Raw genomic sequence first — 12,015 nt, 5'->3', positions numbered from 1 at the left:
TTTAGTTCTGCTCTGGGAAACCTTGTGATTGTGGTTCCAGGCAACTCCTGAGAAAACTTGTGCCAAGACTGTAACTGTTTGGATGAAGGATTCACAATTGGAAAAAGATCAAAGTCAACACCTTGAGTGAAGCCCAGAATCTGATTGGTAACTGAGCTGGATATAATTCACAGGTGTTATATGCTTCATGCTGTTGGTCCTTCCATCTGTTCTACATCATTCTGAATTTGAATCCAATTCCAAATTGGATTCTAGACCATAGCACTGAATTATCCTACTTAAAATAACAAGAACAACATGTCCAGAGAATATATGACTATGTGGCTAGATATGCATGGGGTTGGGGCAGAAATCGCCTTTCAATTTTTTTTTTACAATGGAAAAATTCAGGACATCATACATGCAAAATTAATTTTGAATCATGGTATCCCAGAATCTTTCATTGGCATATAATTTACATAAATCCAGTCTAACTGTCCAAAAAAAGGTAATTTACAATGACTGGGTCTGAAACTAGGCATTAAAGCCTAAACATCATCCTGTTTTTGCATATGAACATAAATAGGATTATATCCCCGGGCTTCAGGCATTTGGGGTCTAGTGAGGGATGAGAATATATAAAAAGAGAAGCCATATATTCACAGCTATATAATATATGCAAGATAGAAAATGACTGATAATGTAGACTGTCAGGCAAAGAGTCACAGTGGGACAAAGGAAAGGGGGAGGCTGCCACATCAGGCTAAGTAAGGTGAGACGAAAAAATACTTCATGCAAGAGGTTGCATTTAACAGGATCCTGAATTAGAGATGATCAGTTTAATGACATGATTTTTTCAAAAAGACAACTGCAAAAATGTCAATCTATTCTGAGGGAAGAACATAAACACACATATCAACATAAAGTGCAATAAGGGACTTGTAAGTGGTCCATTTCATCTAGGATGGTGAGAAAGTATCTTGGCGAGTCCAAGAGATAAAGACGGAAGTGCCATTAGATATCAAGGCACCAAACACTAAAGCAAGAAATGTTTATTTAATACCGTCGGCAATGGAGAGTCATTGAAAGTTTCTGAGAAGGCTGACACTATTAGAACTGCTCATTGGAAAGACAGCTCTGATTGCAGCAAATATTATTTTATAGGAGTTGGAAATTATATAGGACATTTTCTAGGTGACAAGTCAAAAGGTTTTAAAAGATTCTGAGGACGTTAACTCAAGATTGATGATAATGTTAAGGGCAAGGAAAGGAGATAGGAAAGCAATATTAAGGATGACTTTGTCAACTCTGGAAATTGAATAGACATGAAAGCAGAGGTGTAAGGGATTAACATATGATGAGTCTATGGACCACAATTGCTGGTCTGGACACATCACTGAATACTAAAAAAGAGTTGTTCTTCTGACTGGATGATACGAGTTACCTGTGTCAAGCTCCAGGAATTCTGAACCAAATGAGGCCCCAGTGGGGAGGGATGGACAGGAGAACCCCTGTATATATACATTACAGGCTGCTGGAGAGACATATATATGGGGAAAAGAATGAAAGACATATTTGATTTGACACAGTTTTCAAGCAATTTTACTGACCACAAAAGAAATCACAAACAATAAGGATTTTTCATATAATATGATTAAAATAGATTAAGACATCTTATTTCAAGTACATGAGGCTAAGCACATGCCAATATGCAGCATGTAGCTGGAAACTGAATTAACGTTGTTAGGTGAGTTATAGCAAAATGTATATAGCCTTTCTTTTTCCTTTTTCTTTTCTATCTTTATTAAAAAATGTGCGACTTTAATGGTGTTAGAGAAAACAGACAGTCATTAAACATGTCAGAAATTACACATAATGCTCAAGTGCTCTTTAAAAAGTCCTAACAATTTAAGTAACATGCCTCTCTCTATTCTCCCTAATACTATGTTTATAGGTGGAAGAATAAGTGTGTCCTTACCAGACACCAGGTAATGAATAACAAATTATTTGGGTGAAAAATGGTCAAGTCCAGTTTTGGCAAGACTTTGATGAAATGCTTGGGCATGCTAGGAGAAATAGTCACTGTGAAATATGGGACTCAATTTGTGAAATATATCAAAACCAGAGATTTAAATTAATTTATAGGGAACAATTTTTAAAAATTAAATCACTGTTTAAGAATGGAGATGAAGTAAGATGAGGTCAGAAGTCAGAACATTTGATTGGGAAGATGTATCAGAGTAAAAGTTGTTGAAAAAGAAATAAGAATGTTTTTACTCTTCCTTCTGTAATTATATATCAGTCAAACTTCCCTGTTTTTGCCTTAGGGACTTGGGTAGCATGAACATGTTCCAAGTAGCTTCTGATGGATATCCCACAGTGTGGTCTGACTGTTTGGACAACATTCCTTCATGAAATCACTGATCAAAAGGAAATGATGCAAAAAAAAAAAAGTATATCATGCAAAACAGGCCATGTCCTGACTGAACAGTCAAAGCGAACATTTGGAGACATCTTTCTGACTCAGGAGCTGAATTATTCTCAGAGGAAATGAACAGACCTCAGTCTGGCAATTACTTTTCTATGTATGGCATTAATTCATAGCTTAGAGTCTAATAAATGGAGTATCAGGTCAAAATACTACAGAACTTTAAAATATGCAAGCCACAAATAAGAGGGAATACATAATTTAAGAATTAGCAATCCTGAAATGAAAATCAAAGATTTTCAACTGTATGTGCACATGTGGAGAGACATTTTTAATTGCCAGAGATTTACCATCATTCCAAGGAGGACAGTTGACTGTCCAGGATCTAAGGGGAAATGACTGAGAAAACCTCTGAATAAGCAAAGGAGAGCACAGGAGGACATGGTAACGAGGGAATTATGGCAGCTAGCAGATAAAAGAGTGAATCTTCCAGACCAAAAAGCAGGACAGCAGTGCAAGTAACATTCTTCCATTCAATCACTCATTCAATCGATATTTATAAAGGATCACTGAAGTGCTAGGTCTTTTGTTAAGAATTAGGTTTATAGCATAGAACAAAACAAATTTCATACTCTCCACAAGATCGCAGTTTGGGGTGCGGAGCAATTTTACAAATAAAAATATAAGATGCCAAATAGAGAGTGCTATGTTATTTAAGGTGGTCAGGGAAAGCCGGGATGAGGATACGAGGAGTGAGCTAAATGAAATGAGAGAGGGAGTGAGAAAAACGTCTGTAGGATATGGGGTGGGATGGGGGAAAAAGTGTGCATCCTTGGCAAAAGAATACAGATTAAGTATAAAATCAAGAAGGCCAGCGAATTTGCAGCAGACAATCCCATAGAAGAATAGTGGGAAATGAAGTAGAAGAGACAGTCAAAGGTCAGATAACACAGGGCCTCGCAGGTTGAGGTTAAGAATCTGAATTTTATTTTAAGGCTGACAGGAGGCCAATAGGCAGTCAAAATCTAATGTATGCTTTGAAAGAATCTCTGTTGCTGCTGTAAAGATAAAGGGCTGAAGGGGTGAAAACTAGCATTATTATTATTTTTTTTAAGTTGGAAGGATGGTGCAGTTGCCCAGGTGAGATATTAGATTATGACAAGACAGCAAATGAAATGTCTCAGAAGAGTGGTTCTCAAAGTATGGTTCCCTGGCCCAGCAGCATCGCGTCACCTACGAACTGGTTACAAAAGCAATCTTGGTGTCTCCCTTCCCCTGTCCCTCTCCCAAATGAGATTCTGGAGTTAGGGATTAGCAGTCTGTATCTTAATCAGCCATGCAGGTGAATGGAACGCATGCTAAAGTTTGAGAACCACTGTCTTAGAAGTAAAGGCTCTCGTAGTTCTAATATGGGTATCATTTCCGCACTTTTGCTTTACTAATTCCATCATATATGTATTTTGAAACTGTAAGAAAAATCTGCCTTAGAAAGTAGGGATCCGTTTATTACATGAGAACATTTGGAGCAATATAAATAGGAACAAAATAAAATCTGTGGTGTGCATCCCAAGCACACACTGTCTCTCTGTCTCTGGACATAAAGATTGAATTTCTCGCTGCTCTAAATTCAGGCCACATTCTGATTTCTTTAAAATACAGCATCATGTTACTTAATTCAGGCTTTGATTTGAATATCCAGCACTCTTTTCAACAAAAAATATATATAGTTGAATTTAACGATCTCATTATCAGTAAACAATTACTTTGCAAATTTTTAGAAAGCCATTTCTCCAATCTTTTTAAGACACTTGCTTTATCAGTGATGGACATCTACATCAACCAAAACTGAAAACGCCAAATCGACATGAGTTGTACATAATGAATGGGTGCCTCAGACTACAATGTAAAATTGAGATGTGACTAAAATGCTGAATATTTTCAGTTGCTATTTTGGGCTGAAAGCATAATCAGTCACAACAGAGAGTTGAAAAGCAGGAAGATTCTAGAAATCTAAGTACCAAAAATAAATCCACGGGGGAAAGCCTCACTGATTTGATGGTCTGAATTTCCACTTCTGATTACATTCAAATTTTATTTCAGAGAATCACTTTGCTGGCAGAAAAAAGTTGAAGAAACAGAATTAAAGCAACGATTAAGCTTAAAACAATTAAATATTTAAACACACACATATATAGGCATTTCTATATATATGTGTGTTATATCCATGATAAATCTATATATACATAAAGACATTTTTGTCTAATACAACACTGATTTCAGACTGTCATAAATATATATTCCATTTGCTTTTCCACTTTACAGGGAGAAAGAAATTCTACTCTCACAACTAGTTCACTCAGATTTTCTTTTTCATCTGGGAAAAGAAAAAATATCATTTGGTTACTAAAGACCATTCTACAAATTCATCATGTCTCAGTGATGATTGAAGACAAGTGCGGTAGATGCCTTCTGAAGAGAGAATCACGTGGAGTGACTTCATTAGTGGCATACATATAAAACCGTGAGGAATTAAAAATAACCAAGTAGTCACTTCCACAGAAACTACAGCAAACACTGAGCAAGAATGCCAGGTCACATGGCATATTCAAAGCTGAGGACACGTTTCAAAGGGCTGACTGTGTGGGGTAGCATTGCACCACAAATGCAGAGCACACAGAACACAACAATCGTGTTCAGTGGAGTTCAACGAACTAGGATTCATATGCAACCCGGAAGTATATGAGAACCACTTAACATATCGCTGTCCCCCCACCCCAGCTGCCTTGATATACTGGGTATATTGGTGACCACATGGGAAAAAAAGCTTGCTTAGGGCAAAAAGCACAAAGGATGGATTTGTATTTGTAGGAACCATGAGAATACTTGGTGCAGAAGGTAGGGTGGGACTCTCTTGATTGCTATGGTAATGCCTACTCACAGTAAATCCAGAGTTAAGAAAACTCGCTTAATAACATGTAAGTGTTTCTTCCTAAATATAATTTAATTTTCTGCAGAACTACAAAACAGACAAAATACAATTGATGTACACATTCCTCAGCTTGGTCTTCCATTCAGGCTTTGTCTACAACTTCCTTTCACTGCCACCAATCTCTCCACCACGCTTTTACAAGAATCCCCTATATTGGGAGTTTTCAAGCATGGCCTAAAGTCAAGTGTCTGAACACAATGGAAGGTTCAGAGTGGAAAGCAGAGTGCTGGCACCAGAAGCTTTGCTTGACTTTTCTGCGGCTAATAGCAAGGAGTAATCAAAATATTCGTTTGTGAGAGTTTTCCTGCAGAAGAAAATATTGGAGAACTCGTTGAACCCAAAAGGGTGGGTTTCTTCAGTATCTCCCAGATGTTACAATACTTTATGGTGATTTGGGATCACTTCTTTTTTTAAGAACTTAGAAAACTTTCCATAAAGTTTTGAATTGAATATAAATGTTTGCTCTGACACTTTCTATTTTACCTTTATCACAAAATGTTATATACAGGGTATATACATGTTGACATTTATACCTTCCTCTTTATTCAAACTGCATTAATCTCTATTCATGGAAGACAACTGGGCTCAGTCTTACCTGTTTCTCCACCTGTGCTTCCTATACAATTAATATCTTGTGTTATGAATATATTTAGGGCAAAACCTGGTTCTCAAAGAACTTTAAAGGGAGGGCAAGAACATTAATGGAACATCTGCTATGGACCACACGATTTGAGGAATATTAATAATGCTGGGGGAAAATACATTAAGATTAAGATTTATTTGAGAGCTGAGCAAACTTAGATTGAAACAGGTAGCTTGTGAATATGTCACTAGGTTACTTGTCTATGGTCATTCCACTATAAAGTGATAGAATCAAGATTTTATCTGAGGTCGATCCCTAAAGACTGTGGATTCTTTTCCTCTTCTCCAGGCTGTCTCTACTATTTCTTTCTTTTATTTAATTTTGTTTTATGTTTACTACTATTTATTTCAAACATTATCCAATTCTACAATGCAAAGTCTCAAAAGCAAGGGACATCCCTATTGCTTTATATATAACACCTTTATTGAGATATATTTCACATGTAAAAAAAGACACCATTTATAAAAGATACAAGTCAGTGGGCTTCAGCATATTCACAAATGTGCAACTTTTACCAGTATCTAATTCCAGAATGTTTCATTATCCCCCAAAGAAACCCTTTACTCATTAGCAGCCACTCTCACTTCTCTCTTCCCTTTAGCCCCTGGCAACAGCTAATCTTTTCCTGTCGCTAAGGATTTCCTCTCCTGAACATTTCCATGAAATGGAATCCTACAAGGTGTATCCTTCTGTGTCTGGCTGATTTCACATAGGTAGAAGCTTCTGTTGTTGATTTGAAATATTTCTTCTTTCTGAATAGGCATTTACAGCTTCAAATTTCCCTCGATGCACTGCTTTAGCTGCATTCCCTAAATTTTGGTGTGTTGTATTTTCATTTTCATTCATCTCAATGTATTTCCTAATTTCCATGCAATTTCTTCTTTGACCCATTGCTTATTAAGAATATGTTGCTTAATTTCCATGTTTGTGAATTTCCTACATGCCCCACATGCAATTATTTCCAATTTGATCCCATTGTAGCCAGACAGTATACTTTGTATGAATGCAATCCTTTTAAATTTATTGAGGCTTCTTTTGTGGCTTACATATATACTCCATCCTTAAGCAGAGTATGTATTCTGCTGCTGTATGATGGAGTGTTCCACAGATGTCTATTAGGTCAAGTTGATTTATAGTGTGTTCAAGTCTTCTATTTCCCTGTTGATGTTCTGCCTAGTTGCTCTTATTATTGAAAATCGGATATTGAAGTATCCACCTCTTATTGTTGAATTTCCTTAAGTTCTGCCAGTGTTTGCTTCACAAATTCTCGGTCTGTTTTCAGGTCAATATATGTTAATATATTGCTCTTTTACCATTACAAAGTGGCCTCTTTAATAGTTTTTTGCTTAAAGTGCAATTTGGCTGATATTAGTATAGTCACTAAAAGAGTCTTGCAGTTACTGTCTGCAGAGGATATCTTTTTGCATCCTTTTACTTCCTCTTGCTTTTTCTCCCTCAACCCATCTCATATTATATCGTGCACATGATAGAAACGCAAACATTTATTGGAATTTACCTGAAGGTAAAATCAATGACTCAAGGAATTTAATATCTTGCACAGTACACCTACTAGGTGAGTAACAATAACATAAAACAGTATATATTACACGCTAAGAGAAAAACGAACAATGAATTAGAAGAACAGAAATACAGATTGAAATAAACTAGGGAACAGGCCAGACAGATAGGGGACACTCTGATTGGCCTTGGATTGTTTTTATCAGCTCTGTGCATTCATGCCCCAGCTCCTTCTGCTAAAGGCTTCCTCCTATGATGCTTTTAGGATTATCCTTAAGCAATACAGAAGGAAAACTGGATGTGCCTGGGAGTTTTGCATCAGGCTGCCTCCCTGGAAGCCCTAAGCCACTGAGTTAATGATAGAGGAGTATGAAAATCCAGAGACTTTACTTTGACAAGAGGCAGCCTCTGAAGTACAAATTGCATAACATGGGTCATTGTGTGATCAGGCTGAGTCTGGGACGCCACCTCAAATGACAATTTCTGCTTTATGTCTTCCCTTTCTCTATCCTACTTCTCCAACTTTGTCACAGAAGGTACAAGCAAATAGTGAGTGTATTAGGGAAATCACAGACCCCTGGTAAGTTATTAACCAGACCTCACCTACCCTCACCTACTTCTCCAGGGAAGTCACAAACACAAGCTGGGTGGCCAATCTGTAAACCTTCCCCTGCCCACACCTCCTATTCTATTGTGTGCCCTTCCATAACCTGGGAGAGATGTTAAGTTTAATGCCAAAGGCTTGGTAAGACCTTAAATACAGAAAATGAGAACAAGCAACCCCAGATCCTTATCAGAACAAGAACTTACACTGACAGGGGGGAGAAACACCCCAGGTACATAGCGTAGACTGTTCAACCTTCTCCGAGGCAAAAAGGAGTGTGCACACTGCTAAAACCATTGAACCTGCCCTACAACAGATTGGCCACCCCTGGAACTATGGCCAAGATGTGATGTCTTTTCCTGCTCTTTTGGACTCCCTGCAATTTTCAATTGACAAGAATAATTTTCCTTTCTGGATTCTTTTTTCTGTGCAAGTAATAAAAGCATTGCTTGTTTAAAGTTTGGGTTGTACCCTGAACAGGGCCCACAATGCACTGTTGTACCAACTCGCTCTACAGGGTGTAGAACATTGCAGGCTATATTTGGCAAGACAGCATAAGAATAAATGTATACATTGCTAGGTTTCTAGTGTTAAATAAGATTGTAGAGGTTGAAGAGATGGTATGTAGATCATGTGTTTTTGTTTTGTTTTGTTTTGGGGTGCATGGTCCGGGAATTGAACCCAGGTCTCCCGAATGGAAGGCGGGCATTCTGACCACTGAACTACCCATGCACCCTCCATCATGTGGTATTCTAAATGAAGAAATATGGACATTATTTATTTACAGTAAGGGAAGCCACTGATGCTATTTTTTCTTCTAATTAACGGTGAGTTCTCTGTATTTCTGCTTCTCTCCCATTTGTCCAGCAATATCCCAATTATTCAAATTCTCTTTCCATATCTCCATGACACTTGATATTTTCCTCAATCCCCAATACCTAAAGACATCTCTGTTTTCTAACCAGTCATGTGTAGCAACCTTTCCCATATTAAAGAATTCTTTGTCTTGTCATAATCCAATATATACTTCTGCCCTTTCTCATAGTCAGTGTAATTTTTTCACTGAAGAGTCCATTTCAGAAGAGTGTATCCCTGAAATGCTCTCCAATGACTTGAATTAAACTGAAAAGTGTACATTAAACCCTAGATTTTATCACACACCACTTTTCCACCTGAGGACTAGCTTCCATAGGAGAAGGTGCTCAGAAATCATTGAGTCTCTTCCTATTCACAATACAGTATAGGCTTCGATTTGAGCATTCTGCAGAATGGCAACCATATTCAATCAATGATTATCTGCATATCCTCTACCTTCTACAATCTTCTGGCAGCAGGGAAGAAAGGGGAGATAGGACAAAATACTTCACTGTATTTTCTACTGTTATAAAGACAATCCTATTGGGGCTCTTCTTTAGTTAAAGCACTTATTAAAGAATAATAGAAAACTAAATCAACAATGACTCATTTTTAATTACTATGTACTACTGTAGCACTTGTCTTATTTGCAAAGTCTACAAAAATTGGTCAGTAAATTAAGTGACAAATTCTAAGAAAAATGCTGAAAATAATTGCAACCCTAGATGGCAAGTTGACTCAGTGTTGAAGTGAATATACTTCAAGATACCAGTAACACATCTTCCTTAAATAATGCCATCAACTGACTACATTCTACTATTTTTCTTTTGCACCATAAAAAGTTGTTCATAGTCACACTGGTATGTGATGATTAAAACAAAACCATAAGGCAGTGTAAAATAATGCTTTAGACTTAATACTTTTTTCTTTTTCTCTTTTCTCCACTACTCTGCTGCCCTGCTATATTATCATTTTATGCTAGGAAGTTTAAATGTCATCTATAAAACTTAAGAGGACACATTTTAGAAACAAGTATATCGTTCTTTATAATGAGGCACATAATACATGAATTTGAAGGCGTCTGAAGTTTTGCTCTTGTGCAAAAGGTCAATGAAATATATAATGTTGATGGTTGAGCCGATAGGCCCTTAATATTTACTTTTTATATACTTTCATGTTAAAATATAGATTAAAATTATTCTAGTCTTGGCTCAAATATCACCTTCTCCATGAAACCTTCTCTGGTAGAGATAATTGGTGCAAAGAACGAGTTCATGTGATCCCTCACATTTTGCAGCCTTCCTTGCAGTTATGTTTGTTTCATAAAACTGCTTCTGCCCAAGGGGCTCTAAATGGTTGGAATACCTTTCATTTACAGGCGAAGACTATAAAGAACTAGTGAGCCTCTCTCAGTTCTCTTCTCTTGCAGTAATTTGGAGTCTAAGTGCAACAAGTAGGCAACTAAAAGATGGAGATGAGCCAGCCAAACTACCGTAAGACAAATACAACTTAATTTCAGTAACTCAAGGTGTTTCAAGGTTTACTTGTTTTGGCACTTATTTATCTTAAATGACATCCAGTCCCTGACCATCCTGTTTAAAATGGACTCTCCAAGTTCCAGCTCACCTCATCCAACTTGCTTATTTGATTTTCTCCATATTACTTGTCACCATCTAACATACTAAAAATATTATTGGTTATATTTTGTATAACCCACAAGTGGAACAAAAGCTCCATAAATCATCAATGTATTTTAATTTCATTTTAGTTTACTGCTGCATTCCTAGTGACATGAACTACACCAGTGACACAAGGGACAATGCACGATATTTCCCTTGGAAGATGGTAGGTAGTTTTCACAACCCTCAATTATACTTCATACTCTACAGTTGTGAAGATACAATGAGAATATATGTAAAACTTCTCAACTTGAGTAGTATATAAAATAGAGTTCAATAATCTTCCCTTTAAAGAAACCTTAGCATCTAGGTAGGAATAAGTTCTATCATAAATTTTCTCAAGGACATCCTAGAAGAAATTTTAAGCTAGGTACATGAAAACGTCAATTTACCCAATAAGTAACATTCACCACTTTCTATTTGCACCACTGTCCTTTGCAATTTGTCAAGATACACACATATATCCACACAAATATAAACACACACTCAGGCAAGGTGGAAGAGTGGGGGATAGGGAGAAAGAAAGAGAAGTAAACCATTTTGCAGGGTCTTATTTGATGACCATACGATTTCAATCCCCAGTGTTACGGAAGGACAAAAAATGTAAAGGCATGTTAAATAAACATTTGCTTATCTTTGGCAAGAATAAAGGTAAAGAAAAAAAAATAAGAGAGTAGGTACTGTAACCCCTGTTGCCCTGAATGAAACTCATACACTGGAGAGTTATATCTCTTCATTTACTGTATCAAATGCAAACAGTATTTTGCCACTTTTCTAGCAGATGTCATTACCTATCAAAAGATTTTCTTGACTAGTGAGTCAACCTAAAAGAAAATCAAAGTATTTCAACATTATCTGCAGTGGCACCGAGGATGTACTCCTTTTCTGCTAAACTATTTCCTAAAAATACTTTTCCACCCCAGAAAATTTCTTCTAGACTGAACACTAATATCAATAATATATCTCAACAAAAATTCATTCTTAAAAATAAGGGGAAAAAGCCAACAAAATTAAATGAAATTATTAAGCAGCACGGAACTTAAAAGGTTCTGAAAAGCCCAGAAAAGAAATAGGCTTTCTAAATTTACCAAAAGAGAAACAACTGCACATATACATAAATATAACTTCATATTTTGTACTTCCTTATATATTTTACAAATTTGGAGAGGAATTCTACAGAGAACAAAAATAAACCAAACATTTATGAGTCACGCAATTTGTTGCGTGCAATGCCTTATGTTTCACTTCGTTATTTAGAGTTTATTTCAGGAAATAAGAAGTTAATGCATTCTTCAATGCTACTTAACCATGGATGAAGGT

General features: G+C 36.6%; 1 protein-coding gene across 1 annotated transcript in view; it reads right to left on the bottom strand.

Annotated features, from left to right (window-relative positions):
- The window catches only part of DMD (dystrophin), a 2,428,671-nt gene that overhangs the window by 2,281,731 nt on the left and 134,925 nt on the right, over nucleotides 1–12,015 (bottom strand). The gene's annotated exons all lie outside the window — the stretch shown is intronic.

The sequence above is a fragment of the Tamandua tetradactyla genome, chromosome X (assembly GCF_023851605.1).
Source record: "Tamandua tetradactyla isolate mTamTet1 chromosome X, mTamTet1.pri, whole genome shotgun sequence".
Lineage (NCBI taxonomy): Eukaryota > Metazoa > Chordata > Mammalia > Pilosa > Myrmecophagidae > Tamandua > Tamandua tetradactyla.
Note: the sequence above shows the minus strand (reverse complement) of the source record. Positions and strands in the feature narration are given on the sequence as shown.